Genomic DNA, 20,166 nt, shown 5'->3' on the forward strand with positions numbered 1-20,166 from the left:
AGCTGGGATGGGGCAGTGAGATAAATAACGGTGATGGATCAAGCCCTGATCTTTGGACTGGGTAAGAGTGGTCTGCTCAATTCAGACACTCTGTTCATCACCACCCCCTTTTGTAAATCGATTTTGGCCACTATAGGTGTGGCAGGGTATGCTCAGACATGAGTCCCTTTCTCACTGCTCCATCAGGATTCAAGCAAGCCGGGCCGAAGAGGCTGAAATGCCAGAAACCGGTCCCCGGTAGCTTGTCTCCTTTCTGGTAAAGAATTGGCTTGGTAGTTTAGTCTGCCCTGTTCCCATGATGCACTGGGCCAGGGACAGACTGATTTGCATATAGCCAGATTCTGAGCTGGGATGGGGCAGTGAGATAAATAACGGTGATGGATCAAGCCCTGATCTTTGGACTGGGTAAGAGTGGTCTGCTCAATTCAGACACTCTGTTCATCACCACCCCCTTTTGTAAATCGATTTTGGCCACTATAGGTGTGGCAGGGTATGCTCAGACATGAGTCCCTTTCTCACTGCTCCATCAGGATTCAAGCAAGCCGGGCCGAAGAGGCTGAAATGCCAGAAACCGGTCCCCGGTAGCTTGTCTCCTTTCTGGTAAAGAATTGGCTTGGTAGTTTAGTCTGCCCTGTTCCCATGATGCACTGGGCCAGGGACAGACTGATTTGCATATAGCCAGATTCTGAGCTGGGATGGGGCAGTGAGATAAATAACGGTGATGGATCAAGCCCTGATCTTTGGACTGGGTAAGAGTGGTCTGCTCAATTCAGACACTCTGTTCATCACCACCCCCTTTTGTAAATCGATTTTGGCCACTATAGGTGTGGCAGGGTATGCTCAGACATGAGTCCCTTTCTCACTGCTCCATCAGGATTCAAGCAAGCCGGGCCGAAGAGGCTGAAATGCCAGAAACCGGTCCCCGGTAGCTTGTCTCCTTTCTGGTAAAGAATTGGCTTGGTAGTTTAGTCTGCCCTGTTCCCATGATGCACTGGGCCAGGGACAGACTGATTTGCATATAGCCAGATTCTGAGCTGGGATGGGGCAGTGAGATAAATAACGGTGATGGATCAAGCCCTGATCTTTGGACTGGGTAAGAGTGGTCTGCTCAATTCAGACACTCTGTTCATCACCACCCCCTTTTGTAAATCGATTTTGGCCACTATAGGTGTGGCAGGGTATGCTCAGACATGAGTCCCTTTCTCACTGCTCCATCAGGATTCAAGCAAGCCGGGCCGAAGAGGCTGAAATGCCAGAAACCGGTCCCCGGTAGCTTGTCTCCTTTCTGGTAAAGAATTGGCTTGGTAGTTTAGTCTGCCCTGTTCCCATGATGCACTGGGCCAGGGACAGACTGATTTGCATATAGCCAGATTCTGAGCTGGGATGGGGCAGTGAGATAAATAACGGTGATGGATCAAGCCCTGATCTTTGGACTGGGTAAGAGTGGTCTGCTCAATTCAGACACTCTGTTCATCACCACCCCCTTTTGTAAATCGATTTTGGCCACTATAGGTGTGGCAGGGTATGCTCAGACATGAGTCCCTTTCTCACTGCTCCATCAGGATTCAAGCAAGCCGGGCCGAAGAGGCTGAAATGCCAGAAACCGGTCCCCGGTAGCTTGTCTCCTTTCTGGTAAAGAATTGGCTTGGTAGTTTAGTCTGCCCTGTTCCCATGATGCACTGGGCCAGGGACAGACTGATTTGCATATAGCCAGATTCTGAGCTGGGATGGGGCAGTGAGATAAATAACGGTGATGGATCAAGCCCTGATCTTTGGACTGGGTAAGAGTGGTCTGCTCAATTCAGACACTCTGTTCATCACCACCCCCTTTTGTAAATCGAGTGTGTCACACAGCAGCACCCAGACAGTAAGCCACAAATGCAAATTAAAATAAGATCCTTAAGCAAGAACATAATCAATATCCACATAGGTGTAAACCTTTTATAAAGTGTTTACCATTATACCAAGTGAACATTTAAATCACTGAGCCAGCCACATGCACACTTCAATGAAAGTTCCTTTAAGTAAGACCAGACAACACGTTTACAAGCTAGTGAATGACCTCAGCCCAGACCTCCTCTGCATACAAGTAAATTGGCTAGAAGAAAACTTTTCACCAGTGCTGCACGAAGCCAGCCCTAAAGACTGCCTAACCCTGCATAGAAATTGCCTGAAAAAGAAGTGTGATAAGTGACATCTGTTGACATCTATAAATGCCTTTCCAACCTCTCTATGAAAGATTACTTCACATCAGAGTTTGAGTACTTACTTGTCCATTGTTTCACTCTGCGAACCTTTTCTGCTCCTTCCTCCTAATTACCAAAAACCTGATCAACCCCGATACAAATAAAAAAATTCCATTGATTGAATTTATAACATCATAAATTTTAACCTTATCATCTCCAGTGCTTAATGCTCATCAGCTGCCTCCAAGGTAACTAAAGTGACTAGACAATGGAAGGAATGCAACCTTCAAACCCCAGTCAGAACTCTGTGAATTTCAGGGATTACTCGCAGAAATGGGACACAAGGTTCTAATAATCACAATCTTTGTGAGAGAATACCACTAAAGCCACTAACTAAACGTGAGCTCCACCCCATGATACCAATGACAGTTAGGAGAAACGCTGAACTTGGAGGCAATGTGTAAAGTATTTATGCAGTAACAAAACATTAATAAAGTTGAAATGCAAACCAATAAAAACCCTAAACCAATTCAGAAAAATAGAATAACATTTCAATAAACAAAATTACATTAAAATGACAAACATCCGAGAAGTGGACCCAGAGATATAAATGTTTAAATTTCTAAGTATTAATAGCACTAAAAAGTATAATTCGCTAATATTAGTTAACAGTTGGGGTAGACCGGGATCTAGGAGCAATTTGACATGTATATCAGATTCACCAACCAGGTTCGTCCTGGTCATAGAGTTCTTCTAATTTAGACAATCTGGGATCGGGCCTTGTGACAGTGAAGCGTTTACAGTCCTTGTCCAGGTGGGGATGAGGACTTTCTTGATTTCTTTGAAGATAGCCTGGGGCAGGGGGTCGCTGAAATGGTTAGAAGGGTTGATATTCTTAAGACTCTTGTTGATGTCTTTCTCACTGAAAGGGGCAAAGGAGCCCCATTATGCAATATTCTTGGTGTTCAGGCTGATAAGTTTGCTGTTTTCCAAGGGGTGAAAGGGTGGTGCGGGCCCAGAGGATGCAGAAGGGCCTTTTTGGAGGCAAGTTCATTGTTGATGAGTCTTGATTTCTACGTGAAGAAAGCAGCCAGATCTTCACATGAAGGTGGGCTGCCTCCAGAAACCGAGTTGTTTGGAGCTACCACTGATTGCTGTCTAACCAATTCGTAAAGTTTCTTGGGCCGGTTTGCAGCTTGATCACTTTGGTGTCTGAAGTAGTCTGCTTTAGTGCTCTTGTTTGTTTGCTGTAGAAGATCCTAACATCTCTAAGGAGTTTTACTTGGTCTGAGGAGGGTTTGGATCTCCAGGAAAATTCAACTGCCCTAAGGTTGTGGCGTTCCTTGTTTAAACTGTTGTTGTACTATTGTTTGGATTATTTTGTCGAGCCATTTCTTGTTGTTGGAGTGGTGCAATGTCATCAATGATGTTGGAGATGGTCGAGTTGTATGAGTCAGTGAGTAACTGAACCTCAACCGCGTCAGCTTGGGAGGAGAGGGCAGATTTTCAGTGGGCTGCAAGTTCATCTGCATTTATTGATCTGAGGTCCCTTTTCCAGATCTTTGATTTCTGTGGTTGAACCTTCCTCCTATACACCTTCCTGTTATTATAAAAGTTGATGCAGTGGTGGTCGGACCAATCAAAAGGAGTAATGGTATCCAATGTGATGGTCTGTCCTTTCGAGATGATGAGGTCTAGAATTTCCCCATTATTATGAGTTGGTTGGTCACAGTGCTGAATCAATTCTTGACCTAGAGTTATCTCTTAACCATATACAAAAACGAATACCGTACGTTGAGTCCTGTTTTGGGGGCTAACGAGAAAGTATGGTGTAGGGTTTTGGGCTGTTCTGTGAAATTTCCCAGATCCTTGTTTGACTAACAGGTTCATTTACAACGTACATTTATAAAATCTGTTACTCTCTCACATGGAGCCACCTGGTAAACCTAGAGAAAAAAGTGGGGTGTATTTGTGCGTTTATGTTTTATACCCAGTCCTATTAATTCCTTTACTTAAAGGGCGGGCATGTAATGAAATGGAGTCATCACATGAAATGACTATTAATTGTTGAATCAAAATGTGCTGTGAATAGACCAGAGGGCTGTAAAAGTGTTAATTCCTAACTGACACCTATCCACATGTTGTGAGGGTGCCAGCTAGTCAGTCTTTATTTGTCAGTCAACAACAGTAAGCATGCTGGGAGTTATAGCTCATTTTTCTCTTATATTGGTAGAGGCCATGCAAATCTCTGCATGCTCGGTGTAGTTGGCTGGAAAGGCCAGACTGGATGAAAGCTAATCTCATTATTTTGAAATCTGAAGATATGTGCAGCCAAGAAGGGAACTTTTGGTCCAGATGAGAAGAGGCGATTACACCATAGCACTGTAGAGCCAGTGTGCAGGGCGAGGAAAAAGTTCTCCCAGACTCATCTAACAGATAAGCAGACAACTTTATTCAAAATAAGGGTGACCATTGGAGTAAATATTGCCTTCCTTTATGTGACAACACAGTGGCGGCTGTCCACATTTTAAAGAGATCAGCACAGAATCAGTGGTGGCCGGCACAGATCTGGGGTGGTGGGGGAGAGAGGGCAAGAGGGTGCCCTTGCCGTACCTTCGCCGTACCTTGGCAACATGTGATATTGTGTCGTTGTACACTAGTATTCCTCAAGAAGAAGCACTCGACATGGTTGCAATGGCCCTTGACCGCCGTGAAGCACCTGCACGTGTCCCAACTTCACTTATCATCCTGATCCTCAAAATAGCCATGATGAGAAACTTCTTTGTATTTCAGAACTGTTTTTATTTACAAACAAAGGGAGTAGCGATGGGGGCTGCCTTCCCCCCAGATTTAGCGATAATTTTCATGTCGACCTTTGAAAACACTTTCATCCTAAACGACTCTAATCCCTTCAGATCCAATATACAACTTTGGATGCGATACATAGATGACATCCTCCTGGTGTGGACAGGAACAGATTTTGAAATAATGGCATTCCATTCGTGGTTGAACACGAGAACTCACAACATTCAGTTTACTATCCAATCGTATAAGAAGAAGATAGACTTCCTGGATCTATCAATTATAGCTGAGGATGAGGTACTGCATACAACCCTTTTCAGGAAACCGGCTGAATGAAACTCATTACTCCAGTATTCCAGTCACCACCCCAAGGGCCTAAGGGACAATTTGCCTTTCGGCCAATTTTTAAGGATCCGCCGCAAATGTACGAAGAAGGATGACTACATGGATGAGTCCGCCAAACTGATGGACCGTATGATTGAGCGTGGATACCCAAAGCGGCTAACAAAGAAGGCGAGAAAAAGAGCATGCTTCAACCACCGAGAATCGCTTCTAGAACCAAACGAACGTGCCAGCAATGAGGAGCAACGCTTAATATGTGTGGCTACTTTCACTACTAAGAGTAACGCAATTAAGAAAACAATCAACAAGCATTGGCCTATGATATCTGAGGATCTGGATAGCAACACCCTACCAATGCATTCTTTTAAGAAGGCCAAAAATATTCGAGACCATGTGGTTTGCTCCTTTTTGGAAACTCCATCCTCGGCCACTTTAACATCACTTTGGAACCTTCCACCGATCCTTGATCACTATAAATGTGGCAATTGTAAATCCAGCCCACATGCCATTGCAATCGAAGAATTTCATTTCAAACATCACTGGATCAAATTAAAATCACAAACCAATTGTAATACCGCGGGTGTCGTGCATTGCATTATCTGTCCGTGTGACTTAATCTACGTTGGCCATACGCAACAGCAGGCAAAAATGCATTTTTTACAGCATTGCAGCCACATCAGATGCAAAGTGACCGGGGCACCGATGGTGGATTACTGTATGATCAAGAACCATTCACCAGAAAGCCTGAAATAAATTGCACTTGGACACGTGACACTTGGCCCTAGGGGTGACAATATAGCCCCAATTCTTAACGATAGAGAACTGAAATGGATAACATTCTTTGATTCTGTCCAAAGTGGCCCCAATGAATCTGAGAGTAGTCTTGCACAATTAGCTAACCTGTAAGGTTACGTCTTCCAACCACCATTCTAACCTGTGGCATCTGCCCCCTTTTTTTGCTATGCATGTGTCCTATTAAGTGGCTCATGCGCATTCTACTACCCTGTGTGGCAGGTACGCGCACAATGGCATGTTTAGAAGATTTGTCATTTGTATCATTGAATATGCTATGTCTCATGTTACACTACCTTGTATGGCATGTGCACATCATGGTCGTCACATGTTCTTACTTACGTATTATCTATATGTGTTCTCTTACAGGCGAATAATTTGTTGTCAATAATATGGACACATTTTTTCTAACTATGTAATCACTGAGATTTCACGTAGTAAGAAACGACAAGATCATCATTGTAGCCTGATCAAGCAGTCTCACTGCCCTGTGAGGCTGTCACACAGTGCGACTATGGATATAGTAATTATTTATTTATTCTAAATCAGACAATATTAGATTTTTAAGCCCTTTCACACTCGGGCGTGCTATGCATGGTTACCTAGCAACTGAACCCAGAGAGTCTTTTCACGCTTTCTACCTCCCTCTGGCCACGCCCCCAACCACACTTCCTGGTTACTTGGCCCCTGAATGGTGTCCTAGACGCGAGCATATGCCGCGAGGAGGAACAACGTGGTGGTTTCCCATGTTCCTGCTTTTTTCTGACATCCAGACCGATAGGTGAGCCCACAGCGGCACTGATGTCCCGCTTTTGTTGAAAATGTCCCGCTTTACCTAAATCAAACCCATTTGATCTCTTTCAGTAGCGAGGTGATGTTTTAGCCGCAATGATATCCAGCGCAGCGTTTTTTGGTTAGAAATGCCCTGTTTTTGTTTCAAATGCCCCGTTTACCTTAAATCGAACCCACGTGATCTCTTTCAGTAGCAAAGTGAGCTCATAGCCGCACTGATATCCAGCGCAGTGGCTGTTTACAAATGCCCCGCTTTTGTCTTAAATGCCCCTTTTTACCTAAATCGGACTCTTTTTGATCTCTTTCAGTAGCGAGTTGATACCGCAATTGTCTGATTGAAAACACGAGGACCCGAGATCTTTTTCCTCTCTAAGGTATCTACGGGCGCTACGGTGCATAGAAATGCTTTGATGTTAAATACCGCTGTATAACTGAGGTTTTGTCCAGGATGCCCCGTTTTTCTTTTGGTCTTTTACAGTAGCGAGGTGATACCGCTTTCTCCGGATTGAATTAAACGAGGACCCTAGATCCCTTTTCCTCTTCAAGGTAATTACGGGTGCTGATGCACAACAATGCAGGAGAGGTTTGGTGTTCAATTCTGCTGTTCAATGGAGGATAGCTACTGATTCTTCCTCCTTTTGGGCTCCTTAGATTTATTTGCACTTTTTCGAGCAGAACACGTGGGCCGAGGATCGCCCGGCAACGTTGTCATACTGCCAAGGTAAAAAATATGCCTTGTTTGCTTATACCCACATTTAGAGTGGATGCTTATTTTAGGTGTACATGTGAAGGGGGTCCACCTTAGGTGGTATCGCTCATGTATAACTGATTGGCTTTATTTGTTTCAGGTCTTTTTGTAATGCTCTGTATAGTATGTGTCTTTTAGATATAGCCCAAGTGTGTATATCTATACCCGCTATGGCCTGATACAGATCTCTCCTGTAGACCCTTGACCAATTCTTGTTTTTAATCACCCCCAGGAGGTCTGCCCACTCCATCCCTCCCGTCCTGCCAAAGACCCGCTCTGTAAGGGAAACTGCACCTGCAAGAAACAGGGTCGAAACGTAGACTACCTACCCCTACTACACCAGCTTCTACCACTAGCAAGATTTATACAGCTGTTACAGAAGGCTGGTTTATAAGAATGGTTTGACTTGTGTAGCTTGTTTACATGGCCCCAAGGTGGGGAACCACTTCAACACTGTATATAAGAACAAAAGAATTGAATTTATTTTGTCACATAAATGAAGATTGTTTTCCTTTCCATTTCTCACGAAATCCCTTCACAGCACTTCCTTTCCCTATCCCTCGTTTTGCGCATGTGGGCACAATTGTTTCTAAAAATATAAAAAAATCCTGATGTGGGGGGAGGAGCTTCGCACGCGACCAAGATGGCCGCGTGAGCACAGGGCTCCCGAGACCCTTGCAGCCTCCCACATTTATCTTGTCATTTATCCTGTCCTTCATTGACATATCTATGAAGATGAACCACGGGTTAGGCGAGATCTGCTTTCAGATTCCGAATCGGACCCCGAAGACCGGACTTGTGGTGCTTTGAGGATTGTGGCCTATGCCTCCGTGATGCCCGGCTGTCGAGTTGGCACAGTGCCCGAGCTGTAGTTGAACAACATCGGCCTGAGGTGGTGGGGTCGACCGGTCTGGTTGACTTTCACTTTCGATTTGGCCTCTCTCTGAAGGAGAATCAACAGCAAGCGGCCCCTTCGTGCCGGGGTCGACTATTCTCTGCTACATCCGAGTGTACCTCCTCACCGCTTTGAGACTCTTTCTTTGATACCTGGTGTGTGCCCTCCTGAGTGACGCTGGGCCACGGCCCAAGGTCCTGGACCGCCATCTTCCTATCTGGCCTATCTGCCTCACGTCGGTCTGTACTCCGCAATGGCGAGGAAACTAGAGGGTGAAAAGCAGAAGCTCAAGACACCCAGGCGTGGTGGCTATACCAAGACCAACAATATGGACCATTGTGCCCAAACTAAGGGATCTCCCAGCGGACGGAGCAGGTCGCTAGAGGACTCTAGAGATGTTCCGACTTTGGCAACCGAACCGACCCTACAGGACGTCATGGCCGCCATAGATGGGATTAAGTCCTCCCTTGGGCAACAAATGGAGACCCTCGCCCACTGTGACGATCGAGGTCAATCTGATCCGTACGGACCTGACGAAAACTAATGAGAAAGTCAAGTCATTGGACATTAAGACCTCCAGGTTGGCGAGTGACGTTACCAACCTGCAGTCGGATATCCACAATTTGAGGGCCTCGAACGATCTCTTCGTTCGTCGTCTGGAGGATTTTGAAGGGAGGGCTCGGCGGAAAAACGTCCGCATTATCGGTGTTCCGGAGCAGGTGGAAGACTCTGCAGCTGACCTCTTTGTCGAAAACTTGGTTGTAAACCATCTATCACCCAAGGGAGTAAGTACATTTTTCATGGTCGAGCGTGCCTATAGAGTGCCGGGCGGTAAGCCAAAGGTGGGTGCCCCGCTGTGGCCTATGATCGCAAGGATCTTCAACTTTCGCGACAAAGACGCTATCCTGCAGGCTTCGCGGTGAGTGGACCCACTAAGTTCGAGAACACCACAATCAACTTCTACCCGGACTTTACCCAATCTGTTGAAAGGCAGAGACTTGGTTTCCTGGGGGTAAAGAGGAGATTGCGTGATATGGGACTAAAGTACGCTATGCTTTTCCAGGCCAAGTTGAGAATCGAACACGCTGAGCGCACTTATTTATTTGATCGGCCTGATGCTGTGGCTGACTGGCTTGACACTTTACCGAATCATCCTGCACCAGAGGAACAATCCGGAGGGGCAGAGGGCGGACAGATTGAATAGGAAAAGACACCTTTGCTTGGTTTCTGGGCCCCCCAGTTGGCCTCGAAATGGGGTTCGCTACTATTGTATTTTAAATGGTTGTAACATCCGGGGGGGGTTGCGGGGCTATTGGTGGGTCTCTCTCCTCCTCCGTCTTACTTTTTTGTAGCTTAGTTGATGTGGGGGCGACAGGCACACTGCAAGTTGGAGTGGCTTTTTAGTCTCATGCAGGGGTGCAGGGTGGGGGGGTTTGTAACAGGATGTTGGTGGGGGGGTGGGGGGTTCCGGTTGGGGTGTGTCTTTGTTTTCCTGCAAGGCAATGTACTGTTAGACTTTCTGACCGAAGTGCTGGGTTCTTGTTGGGGTTGGAACTTTCACTTTCGGATGGGGGTAGAGGGCTGAAATTGTTGAGTTGGAATGTAAATGGGTTGGGGGATAGAATTAAACGCGGGGTAGTACTATAATAGCTGAAATGCCTTTCCCCAGATGTAGTCCTTCTTCAGGAGACTCACTTGATAGGTAATACTTGTCACGCTATGAACAGGAAGGGGTATCGTCTGGTCGCCCATGCCGGTTTTTCTTCAGGCTCGAGGGGGGTTGGTATTCTTATCAAGACAGGGGGCGCTATGTCGCTCTAACGGGTAGGTGGGAGGTGTGAGAAGTTGGCCTGATATGTAGTGTTTCCAATTCTGGAACCACTGGGTATCAGTCCAAACAAACCCCAAAGATGTCAGGTTGTAAGTCAACCTTGTTAGACAAGCTATCCTAGTGGTAGCATGGACTAAGCAGCCTTAAAGGCTTAACTTAAGAGGTCGTGTTAAGCGAGCTGTTTTACCACATACAATCCTGTAATCAAATGAAAGGACACCACACAAGTATATATTATAAAAATATATGTATTTATTTCTAAATTACTCCCCAGTACTCTTTATGAGGAAAGGGGCACAAGCGTTAAATCAAAAGCACAGTGAAACATATAAAGTTGCACAATTATGGATGAGGGCGGGTGGCCACTCAGACCATATACTAAAAAAGTGGTATAAGGAACACTTATCGAACAGTGGTTAGGCCTAGGGCCTAGAGATTCGCTGGGAGCAGTCAGGACTAGCAATGCTGAAGTCGGGAGTAGCCCACAGGAGACGGGTGCAGCACGGAAAGTGCGGCGCGCACCAATGTAAAGTCAATAGTGCGTAAAAGTTAGTTAAAGTGAATTAAAAGATACTTCCGCTGAACCTAGGAACACAAAACTTTCGACACAGACCCTAGAGGTGTGTACCAGTGTGGGAACACCGGCGTTGCAATGTTACCTCGCCCACAGGCCGTGGGTGCACAGGGTTGAAGTGGCGTCGGGTCCTGACACGCAGGTTCTTGGTGCTTGAAGCTGTTGCAGCTGCAGGCGATGTGAAGCAGAAGTGTCCGGTGGATCCAAGGGTGGATCTGAAGTGGTGAAGACCTGAAAGCAGAGGGGACAATGTTCAAAGTCACTGACCAGTGACCACCGTGGAACCAGATTGGAACCAGGCAAAGTCGGGTGCAAACAGGTGATCAGGGGTTGCTTCTCTCTGCAGCTGCGTGGACACGAAGAGGTCAAGGACGTCCAGGAGTCGTTCACGAGCTGTGCCTCGAAGGCTCTAGCTGATGGCGGTGTTGGCAACTCGATTAAAGCAAACAAGCCTTGGCTAATGCAAGCCACGGGAAAAGTGAAAAAGGCCTATTACTCGGACCAGCAAGATTAGAGCGGGTACTCCTTTCTACAGGAGCGAGGGCAGGTCTGGAGCAACCAGACCCACAGTGTAAATCGTAGGTTTCGTCGCCAAGATGGCCGCTGACCACGTGACAAGCGGACGGGATGGCGAGTCGAGTGGCACAAAACAAAAGGGCCCCACGCAGATCGTGGAGATGCTGGAGGGCTGATCTTTGGTGCAAATGCTGCTCGGTTATGGCGCTTCTCAAACTCTAAAGCAGAGAGTCGAGGGTGCCTCGGGTGCTGCGCAGTCAGCGTCTCGGGGGTCTTTCAAGATGGCCGCTCCCACGTCTCTCGGTGCCTCCACGGGTCCCTTCTTTGCAGGGACTGTAGATCGGGCTGAGAGAAGTCGGTAAAGCTGAGTCTTGTCAGGCTTTTTACTCGGACTCCGGCGGGAGGCGGCGGCAAAGCAGACGTCGAGGTGCTGGGTGATGCCTGTGTTCACAGGGTGGCCCCTCCTAGGCCACAAGGGAGATGCTCTTCAGTCTTCTGTCATCAGAATGTCGAAGTCCAGTCGTCTTCTTAGTTTAAAGTTGATTTCAGGATGATCTGAGTTGCATTGGCACTGCTCCCCCTCTTATTCCAATCTGAGGGGTGGATCTCCTGCTAGGTCCCTCCCCTATGGGTGGGACCAGGAAGGGGGGTGGTTACACCCCCTTTCCTTTGTCCAGGTCTCACTGGAGCTGGGGCTGGGCTGCCCCAGAACCGGTTTGACCGGATTATGCAAGGGGAAGCCTTGTGCTCCCCAGGCACTGTCTGGTTTCATTCAAACCTCCCTGCTACAATCCACTATCTCCTGTCTGGGGTGGTGTCACACCTCCCTGTGACAGGAAATCCTTTGTCCAGGCCTCCTCTGCTGAGTTTCGGTCAGCAGCAGGAGGTCAGACATGTGTCTGTGGCAGAAGCATCCATTTTGTGGATCTGAGGCTCTTTTAAAAATCAACCGCGTTTTAGCAAAAGTAACATGTCGTCCCCTCTAGAGGGGTGGAATGCTACCCCCGTTGCCAGGACTGGCAAGGGGGTAGTATTCCAAATCGTATGACACCTTACACGACATGTTTTGATAAAGCCAAACCAAAGTTGACATATAACCGCGAGGATTATAATGCACTTAATAGTATATGGTTTGGCATTATCCCGGAACAGCTAAGGGAATTGGTCCCGACAGCTGCAGACAGGCTCAGCTCATGCTAGAGCACCATCTCACATTAAACCACGCACTCTGCCTTCAGGATTGTTAAGGCCTGCCATAGGAGTGGCTCACAGGTTTATATGTGTCCAGATTGGTTTAGATATAGGCATACTATATCTAAGCAAGGGGTGATTACACCACCTTGTCCCAGCTGAGTGATCAGCCAGTTGTGTCAATTTTAGATAGCCAGCCAGGGGTGGCAAAAGATATGCTGCAGCCCCTGGTAGGCCTTGGATGCACCTATGCCCTGGGCACCTATAGTGCGCTGTACAGGGGCTGATAAGGTGACCCAAGCCAATCTAGTTATGCACCTAGGGTACATGGAATCCATTTTACAGAGAGAGCAGATAGCCTGGGGCCCTGATTAGCAGGGAACCAGGCCAACTAAGTCGAAAACCAGCTAAACACAAGGCAAAAAATCTGGGGTAACTATAGTCAGGTAGCCACCTTCCTACACAACCCCCCCCCCAAACGAAAGGAGATAAGGCTATCCTTGTCCAGGTAAGCCTTTATTGCCTGAGTGGCCATATAAGGAAGTACCTGCACTAGCATGGGTACCCCCTGTCTCATGGTCCACTAAGCAGTCCCTCACCCTTGGGGTATCAGAGGGTCTCCACCATAGGGAATCACTACCTTGGGTGTGTCTTTGCAAGTTAGAAGGCTGGTTTGGATATGGAGTTTTGAAGTGAGGCTCCACTAATTTAGGACTCAGCTTCCTCCAATTATCTTCCACCATGTGTGCCCTTCTCTCTTCAACTGAGTTGCACTGTGCTCTTAGGGTCAACCTCTGGCTACCTAAAGCTGGAGGCTGGGTCCCTCTGTTTGGCTTGCTGGAGGGACAGTTCAGGTTTGGGCCCTTTGGGTCCCAGGTTTGGCTGTGCCCAACAGAATCCATCTGTGGGAGGTCCCTAACTACTTTTAAGGGGGCTCCCTCAGGAATTTTTAAAGTTTTCACCTCACTAGGGCTACTAGTTTTGGTGCCCCTAATCTGTTGATGGGGGTGCTTTATTTGACAGGGGGCCCTCTGGGTCTCACTGTCCTTCTTGTCCTCTGCAGCCCTGGGCTGACTAAGGCAAGGTAGAGAGGGGCAGGTTACCTGCTCCAGACTGGATCCCACCTGAGAAGGGTCCACTGCCATCAGAGGCTCTGTCAGGCCAGGCCTAACAACCTCTGGGGCAGTTCCTTCATCAGGGGTAAGATCAGTTCCCTGAGGAGGCTGATCCTGTCCTACTGTCTGGTGAGGGGGGGATTTCTCTTCCTCCTCCATGCTCTCAGTTTGGGTGGAGTGATCCATCATTTCAGGCTTCACAACACACATATCTGTTTGAGTTTGGGCTGTGGCCATCACAGCCCCACCAACCTTTTCAGGAGGAGACTCAGTTTGGGTTTCTGCTGTTATCATAACAGCTTTGCTATTGTGGTTTGGAAGAGCTTCTGGTAAAGATGGGGCAGAGAGTTGCTCAGCCCTACCAACCCTTTCAGGAAGGACATCTTGAATTGGGGCTATAGCCAGTACAGCCCCACTAACCTTTCCATTGGAATTTACCATTCTAGAATGGATTTCCTGTTCAACCTCAGCCCAGGCTGAGATTTCCAAATCATTACCCAGTAGACAGTCTACAGGCAAGTTTGGTGACACTGTCACTCTCTTTGGGCCAATGACACCTCCCCAGCTGAGACTTACTACTGCCATGGGATGATTTGTTTGGATGCCATCAATGTTTGTTACCTGGTATGTGGCACCAGGTAAAAGTTGCTTAGAGGGGACTATACAGTCAGCCACCATGGTGATGCTAGCCCCTGTGTCTCTAAAAGCTTCAACTTTCAAACCATTGATGATGGGCTCTTGTCTATATTTGCTCAAGGTATTTGGGCAAACTGAGAAGTTGGCAAACCCCATGCCAGTCTCATAAACAAGATCATTTGGGGATGGGGACCTGGATAGGCCAGGGTCCCCTTGGGCTCCAAAAGTAAACCCACCCAGATTCCTGGGTGTGCTCCCACTTCCTGGGGGATTACTGCTGACAGTAACAGGAGGTGTTGGAGCTGGCTTTGGAGGTATGTTTTCTTTATTGCCATTCTTGGGACAACAGCTGTCTGTTTTGTAATGCCCAACCTGTTTACAGGCATGACAATAAGGCTTTTTGTCAGTTGATGGAGTGTCTTGGGACCCACCCCCATTCTTGGAGTTTTGGGGCCCTGGGGAAGTCTTTTCTTTACTTTTATCCCCACCCTTATCTTGAGGCTTGGTAGACTCCTTCTTCTGGTTATTGTCCTGATTCTTAGGCCTAATCCTGGTTCTGACCCACTTATCTGCCCTCTTTCCCAATTCTTGGGGAGAGGTCAAATCTGAGTCCACCAGGTGCTGGTGTAAGAGCTGGTTCTGACAATTACTTAGGATCTGCTCCCTCATAATCAAATTATACAATCCTGTGAAGTCATGTACTTTGCTGCCATTCAGCCAACCCTCCAGAGCCTTAGTTGCACAATCAACAAAATCAGTCCAGTCCTGAGTCTGTGTCTTCTGGGTGTCTCTGAACTTTAACCTGTACTGTTCAGTGGTTAAGCCAAACCCATCTATTAGAACACTCTTCAGGACTTTGTAATTGCTGGCATCCTCATGTCTGACAGTGAGGAGCCTATCTCTCCCTTTCTCTGAAAAGGAGTACCATAAGATTGCTGCCCACTGTTCCTCAGGAACCTGCTGTACCATGCAGGCTCTCTCCAGAGCAGTCATCCATTCGTGGATGTCATCCCCTTCCTGATAGGGGGGCACAATCTTTGTCAGGTTTCTACTATCATAGGACCTGGGTTTCTCTTTAGGAATTTTGCTGCCACCAGTGGCATCTAAGCCACTTAATTTCTGTTCCCTTGCCAAGGTAAGTTTAGCTTGAGCCAAGGTAAGTTTAGCTTGAGCCAGAGCTACCTCCTCCCTCTCTATCTGGAGTTGGACAGCCCTCATTCTGGCCCTATGCTCTTTTCTCTGGGAGGGAGTCATCCCTCTCTGAGATTCTCTTGAGGCACTAGAAAGATGAGAGTCCCTTGATTGAGATCTCACCCTCCTGTTACCTGGGAGAATTTGGTTATGAGATCTGGAGTGGTGCTGGCCCTCTCCATTCTCATGTAGGTCCAAGTTGGCCTGGTTAAGCCTGGCAACCTGTACCTGGTTTCCCCCCTGATCCTGATCTTCAGGCTCTTCTAAATCAGAGCCTTCCTCTTCCTCTTCCTCCTCCTCTACTTCATCTTCAGGAAGATCCTCATTCTCAGGGGAGTGTATCCCTTCACCTGTTTCTAAGGGAGCCTGACTCACCTTATCTAAGTCATCCTTTTCTAGGATAGCTATTAGGGAAGGAATGGTAGGGCCTCTGCCCCTTTTTAGCCCCCTGGCTGTGCACAAGGCACTCAGGTCTTTGTGGCTAAGGTTGTCATATCTGGATGTTGTCCCTATAGGATCAACTATTACAGGAGCAGAGCCTGAGGCTCTACCGGTATCAGACATGACTGCTAGTGAGGTGTAAGTGATGCACTTACCTACACTAAGTGGTTTCCTACTGTACCTTGCTAGTGAGTTGTAGTCAGGGTGTGCTAATCCCTTTAATCTACAACTACTAAGTTCAGTAGAACTTAATATGCTAAGCTTTTGATTTATATGTACCTAGAGGTACTTGATGTGATCTTTCAATTTGATAAAGATTGCAATGGTAAAACAAACAGCAAGCTCAAATCCGCACCGCTGCACACCAATGTGAGAAGTTGGCCTGATATGTAGTGTTTCCAATTCTGGAACCACTGGGTATCAGTCCAAACAAACCCCAAAGATGTCAGGTTGTAAGTCAACCTTGTTAGACAAGCTATCCTAGTGGTAGCATGGACTAAGCAGCCTTAAAGGCTTAACTTAAGAGGTCGTGTTAAGCGAGCTGTTTTACCACATACAATCCTGTAATCAAATGAAAGGACACCACACAAGTATATATTATAAAAATATATGTATTTATTTCTAAATTACTCCCCAGTACTCTTTATGAGGAAAGGGGCACAAGCGTTAAATCAAAAGCACAGTGAAACATATAAAGTTGCACAATTATGGATGAGGGCGGGTGGCCACTCAGACCATATACTAAAAAAGTGGTATAAGGAACACTTATCGAACAGTGGTTAGGCCTAGGGCCTAGAGATTCGCTGGGAGCAGTCAGGACTAGCAATGCTGAAGTCGGGAGTAGCCCACAGGAGACGGGTGCAGCACGGAAAGTGCGGCGCGCACCAATGTAAAGTCAATGATGCGTAAAAGTTAGTTAAAGTGAATTAAAAGATACTTCCGCTGAACCTAGGAACACAAAACTTTCGACACAGACCCTAGAGGTGTGTACCAGTGTGGGAACACCGGCGTTGCAATGTTACCTCACCCACAGGCCGTGGGTGCACAGGGTCGAAGTGGCGTCGGGTCCTGACACGCAGGTTCTTGGTGCTTGAAGCTGTTGCAGCTGCAGGCGATGTGAAGCAGAAGTGTCCGGTGGATCCAAGGGTGGATCTGAAGTGGTGAAGACCTGAAAGCAGAGGGGACAATGTTCAAAGTCACTGACCAGTGACCACCGTGGAACCAGATTGGAACCAGGCAAAGTCGGGTGCAAACAGGTGATCAGGGGTTGCTTCTCTCCGCAGCTGCGTGGACACGAAGAGGTCAAGGACGTCCAGGAGTCGTTCACGAGCTGTCCCTCGAAGGCTCTAGCTGATGGCGGTGTTGACAACTCGATTGAAGCAAACAAGCCTTGGCTAATGCAAGCCACGGGGAAAGTGAAAAAGGCTTATTATTTGGACCAGCAAGGTCAGAGCGGGTACTCCTTTCTACAGGAGCGAGGGCAGGTCTGGAGCAACCAGACCCACAGTGTAAATTGTAGGTTTCGTCGCCAAGATGGCCGCTGACCACGTGACAAGCGGACGGGATGGCGAGTCAAGTGGCACAAAACAAAAGGGCCCCACGCAGATCGTTAAGATGCTGGAGGGCTGATCTTTGGTGAAAATGCTGCTCGGTTATGAGGCTTTTCAAACCCCAAAGCACAGAGTCGAGGGTGCCTCGGGTGCTGCGCAGTCAGCGTCTCGGGGGTCTTTCAAGATGGCCGCTCCACGTCTCTCGGTGCCTCCACGGGTCCCTTCTTTGCAGGGACTGTAGATCGGGCTGAGAGAAGTCTGGAAAGTTGAGTCTTGTCAGGCTCTGCACTCGGACTCCGGCGGGAGGCAGCGGCAAAGCAGACGTCGAGGTGCTGGGTGATGCCTGTGTTCACAGGGTGGCCCCTCCTAGGCCACAAGGGAGATGCTCTTCAGTCTTCTGTCATCAGAATGTCGAAGTCCAGTCGTCTTCTTAGTTTAAAGTTGATTTCAGGATGATCTGAGTTGCATTGGCACTGCTCCCCCTCTTATTCCAATCTGAGGGGTGGATCTCCTGCTAGGTCCCTCCCCTATGGGTGGGACCAGGAAGGGGGGTGGTTACACCCCCTTTCCTTTGTCCAGGTCTCACTGGAGCTGGGGCTGGGCTGCCCCAGAATCGGTTTGACCGGATTATGCAAGGGGAAGCCTTGTGCTCCCCAGGCACTGTCTGGTTTCATTCAAACCTCCCTGCTACAATCCACTATCTCCTGTCTGGGGTGGTGTCACACCTCCCTGTGACAGGAAATCCTTTGTCCAGGCCTCCTCTGCTGAGTTTCGGTCAGCAGCAGGAGGTCAGACATGTGTCTGTGGCAGAAGCATCCATTTTGTGGATCTGAGGCTCTTTTAAAAATCAACCGCGTTTTAGCAAAAGTAACATGTCGTCCCCTCTAGAGGGATGGAATGCTACCCCCGTTGCCAGGACTGGCAAGGGGGTAGTATTCCAAATCGTATGACACCTTACACGACATGTTTTGATAAAGCCAAACCAAAGTTGACATATAACCGCGAGGATTATAATGCACTTAATAGTATATGGTTTGGCATTATCCCGGAACAGCTAAGGGAATTGGTCCCGACAGCTGCAGACAGGCTCAGCTCATGCTAGAGCACCATCTCACATTAAACCACGCACTCTGCCTTCAGGATTGTTAAGGCCTGCCATAGGAGTGGCTCACAGGTTTATATGTGTCCAGATTGGTTTAGATATAGGCATACTATATCTAAGCAAGGGGTGATTACACCATCTTGCCCCAGCTGAGTAATCAGCCAGTTGTGTCAATTTTAGATAGCCAGCCAGGGGTGGCAAAAGATATGCTGCAGCCCCTGGTAGGCCTTGGATGCACCTATGCCCTGGGCACCTATAGTGCGCTGTACAGGGGCTGATAAGGTGACCCAAGCCAATCTAGTTATGCACCTAGGGTACATGGAATCCATTTTACAGAGAGAGCAGATAGCCTGGGGCCCTTATTAGCAGGGAACCAGGCCAACTAAGTCGAAAACCAGCTAAACACAAGGCAAAAAATCTGGGGTAACTATAGTCAGGTAGCCACCTTCCTGCAGGAGGGTCGAACTCTTTCCCTTGTTCCCGATTATGTCCCCCCTGGCCTACAGTCTACTACTTTCGCGGACTTAGGGCGGGTGATCCTCGCTCTCCCCGAGGGGTCATTGCTACTGGGTGGTGATTTTAACGCTGTAGCTTCTGGTGTGGCTGATCGCCACCCACCTAGAGATCTTAAGGGGGCGCAGATCTGCCTTCATGACTTAATTGATACTCTAGGCTTGGTAGATTGTTGGATGTTGTTGCACCCTGTTCAGCGGCAGTTTACCTTTCACTCGGGAGCACATGGTAGCCTTTCTAGAATTTATTATGTTTTGGTCTCTCTGTTACTGAGGTCAAGCATCTCGCTCGAGGGATCTCTGATCACTCTCCACTATGGCTCTGTATGGGATCTAGTCCTGGAACGGAGGGTCGGGTCGCCCGATCAATCCGTGGTACCTCCGGAACGCTAAAACTCATGCGGATCTGGTGAAATCTCTCGACCACTTCTTTTTTGAGAATGAGGGTTCGGTTTCGTCGGCGGTATCCCTCTGGGAGGCTTTCAAAACTGTTCTCAGGGGCCAGGCCCTGTCCTTAATTGCAGGTGTTAAGAAACGGAGGGATGAGGAGGTGGTTAAGATTGAGGTGGAGATAGCGGATCTCGAGCTCGGTTTGGAACGGGAGGTAACGCGTGCTAAGACACATGTTCTGCGGCTTAAGCAGTTGGAATATAGGGCGCTGATTACTGACGCAGCTAAGGCAATGAGTAGAGAACAGCAGGGAAGGCTTTATGACGTAGGTGATAAAGCCAGCAAATTGATAGAGTGGCTAGATAGGAAGGATAGGGCCAGTCGTGTTGTGCCCGTGATTGATTGAGACAGCAAGTGGTTGCCGGGTTACTGATCCTGAAGAGATTGTTCAGTGTTTCGCAGATCACTTTCAGTCAGTATATGCCTCTGTGTTGGATAGGCCGGAGGAAGATTCACATTTATTGTTGCGCGATATTGCTCTACCGCGTCTTTCTGATTTG

The sequence above is a fragment of the Lissotriton vulgaris genome, chromosome 6 (assembly GCF_964263255.1).
Source record: "Lissotriton vulgaris chromosome 6, aLisVul1.2, whole genome shotgun sequence".
NCBI classification, from domain to species: Eukaryota; Metazoa; Chordata; class Amphibia; order Caudata; family Salamandridae; genus Lissotriton; species Lissotriton vulgaris.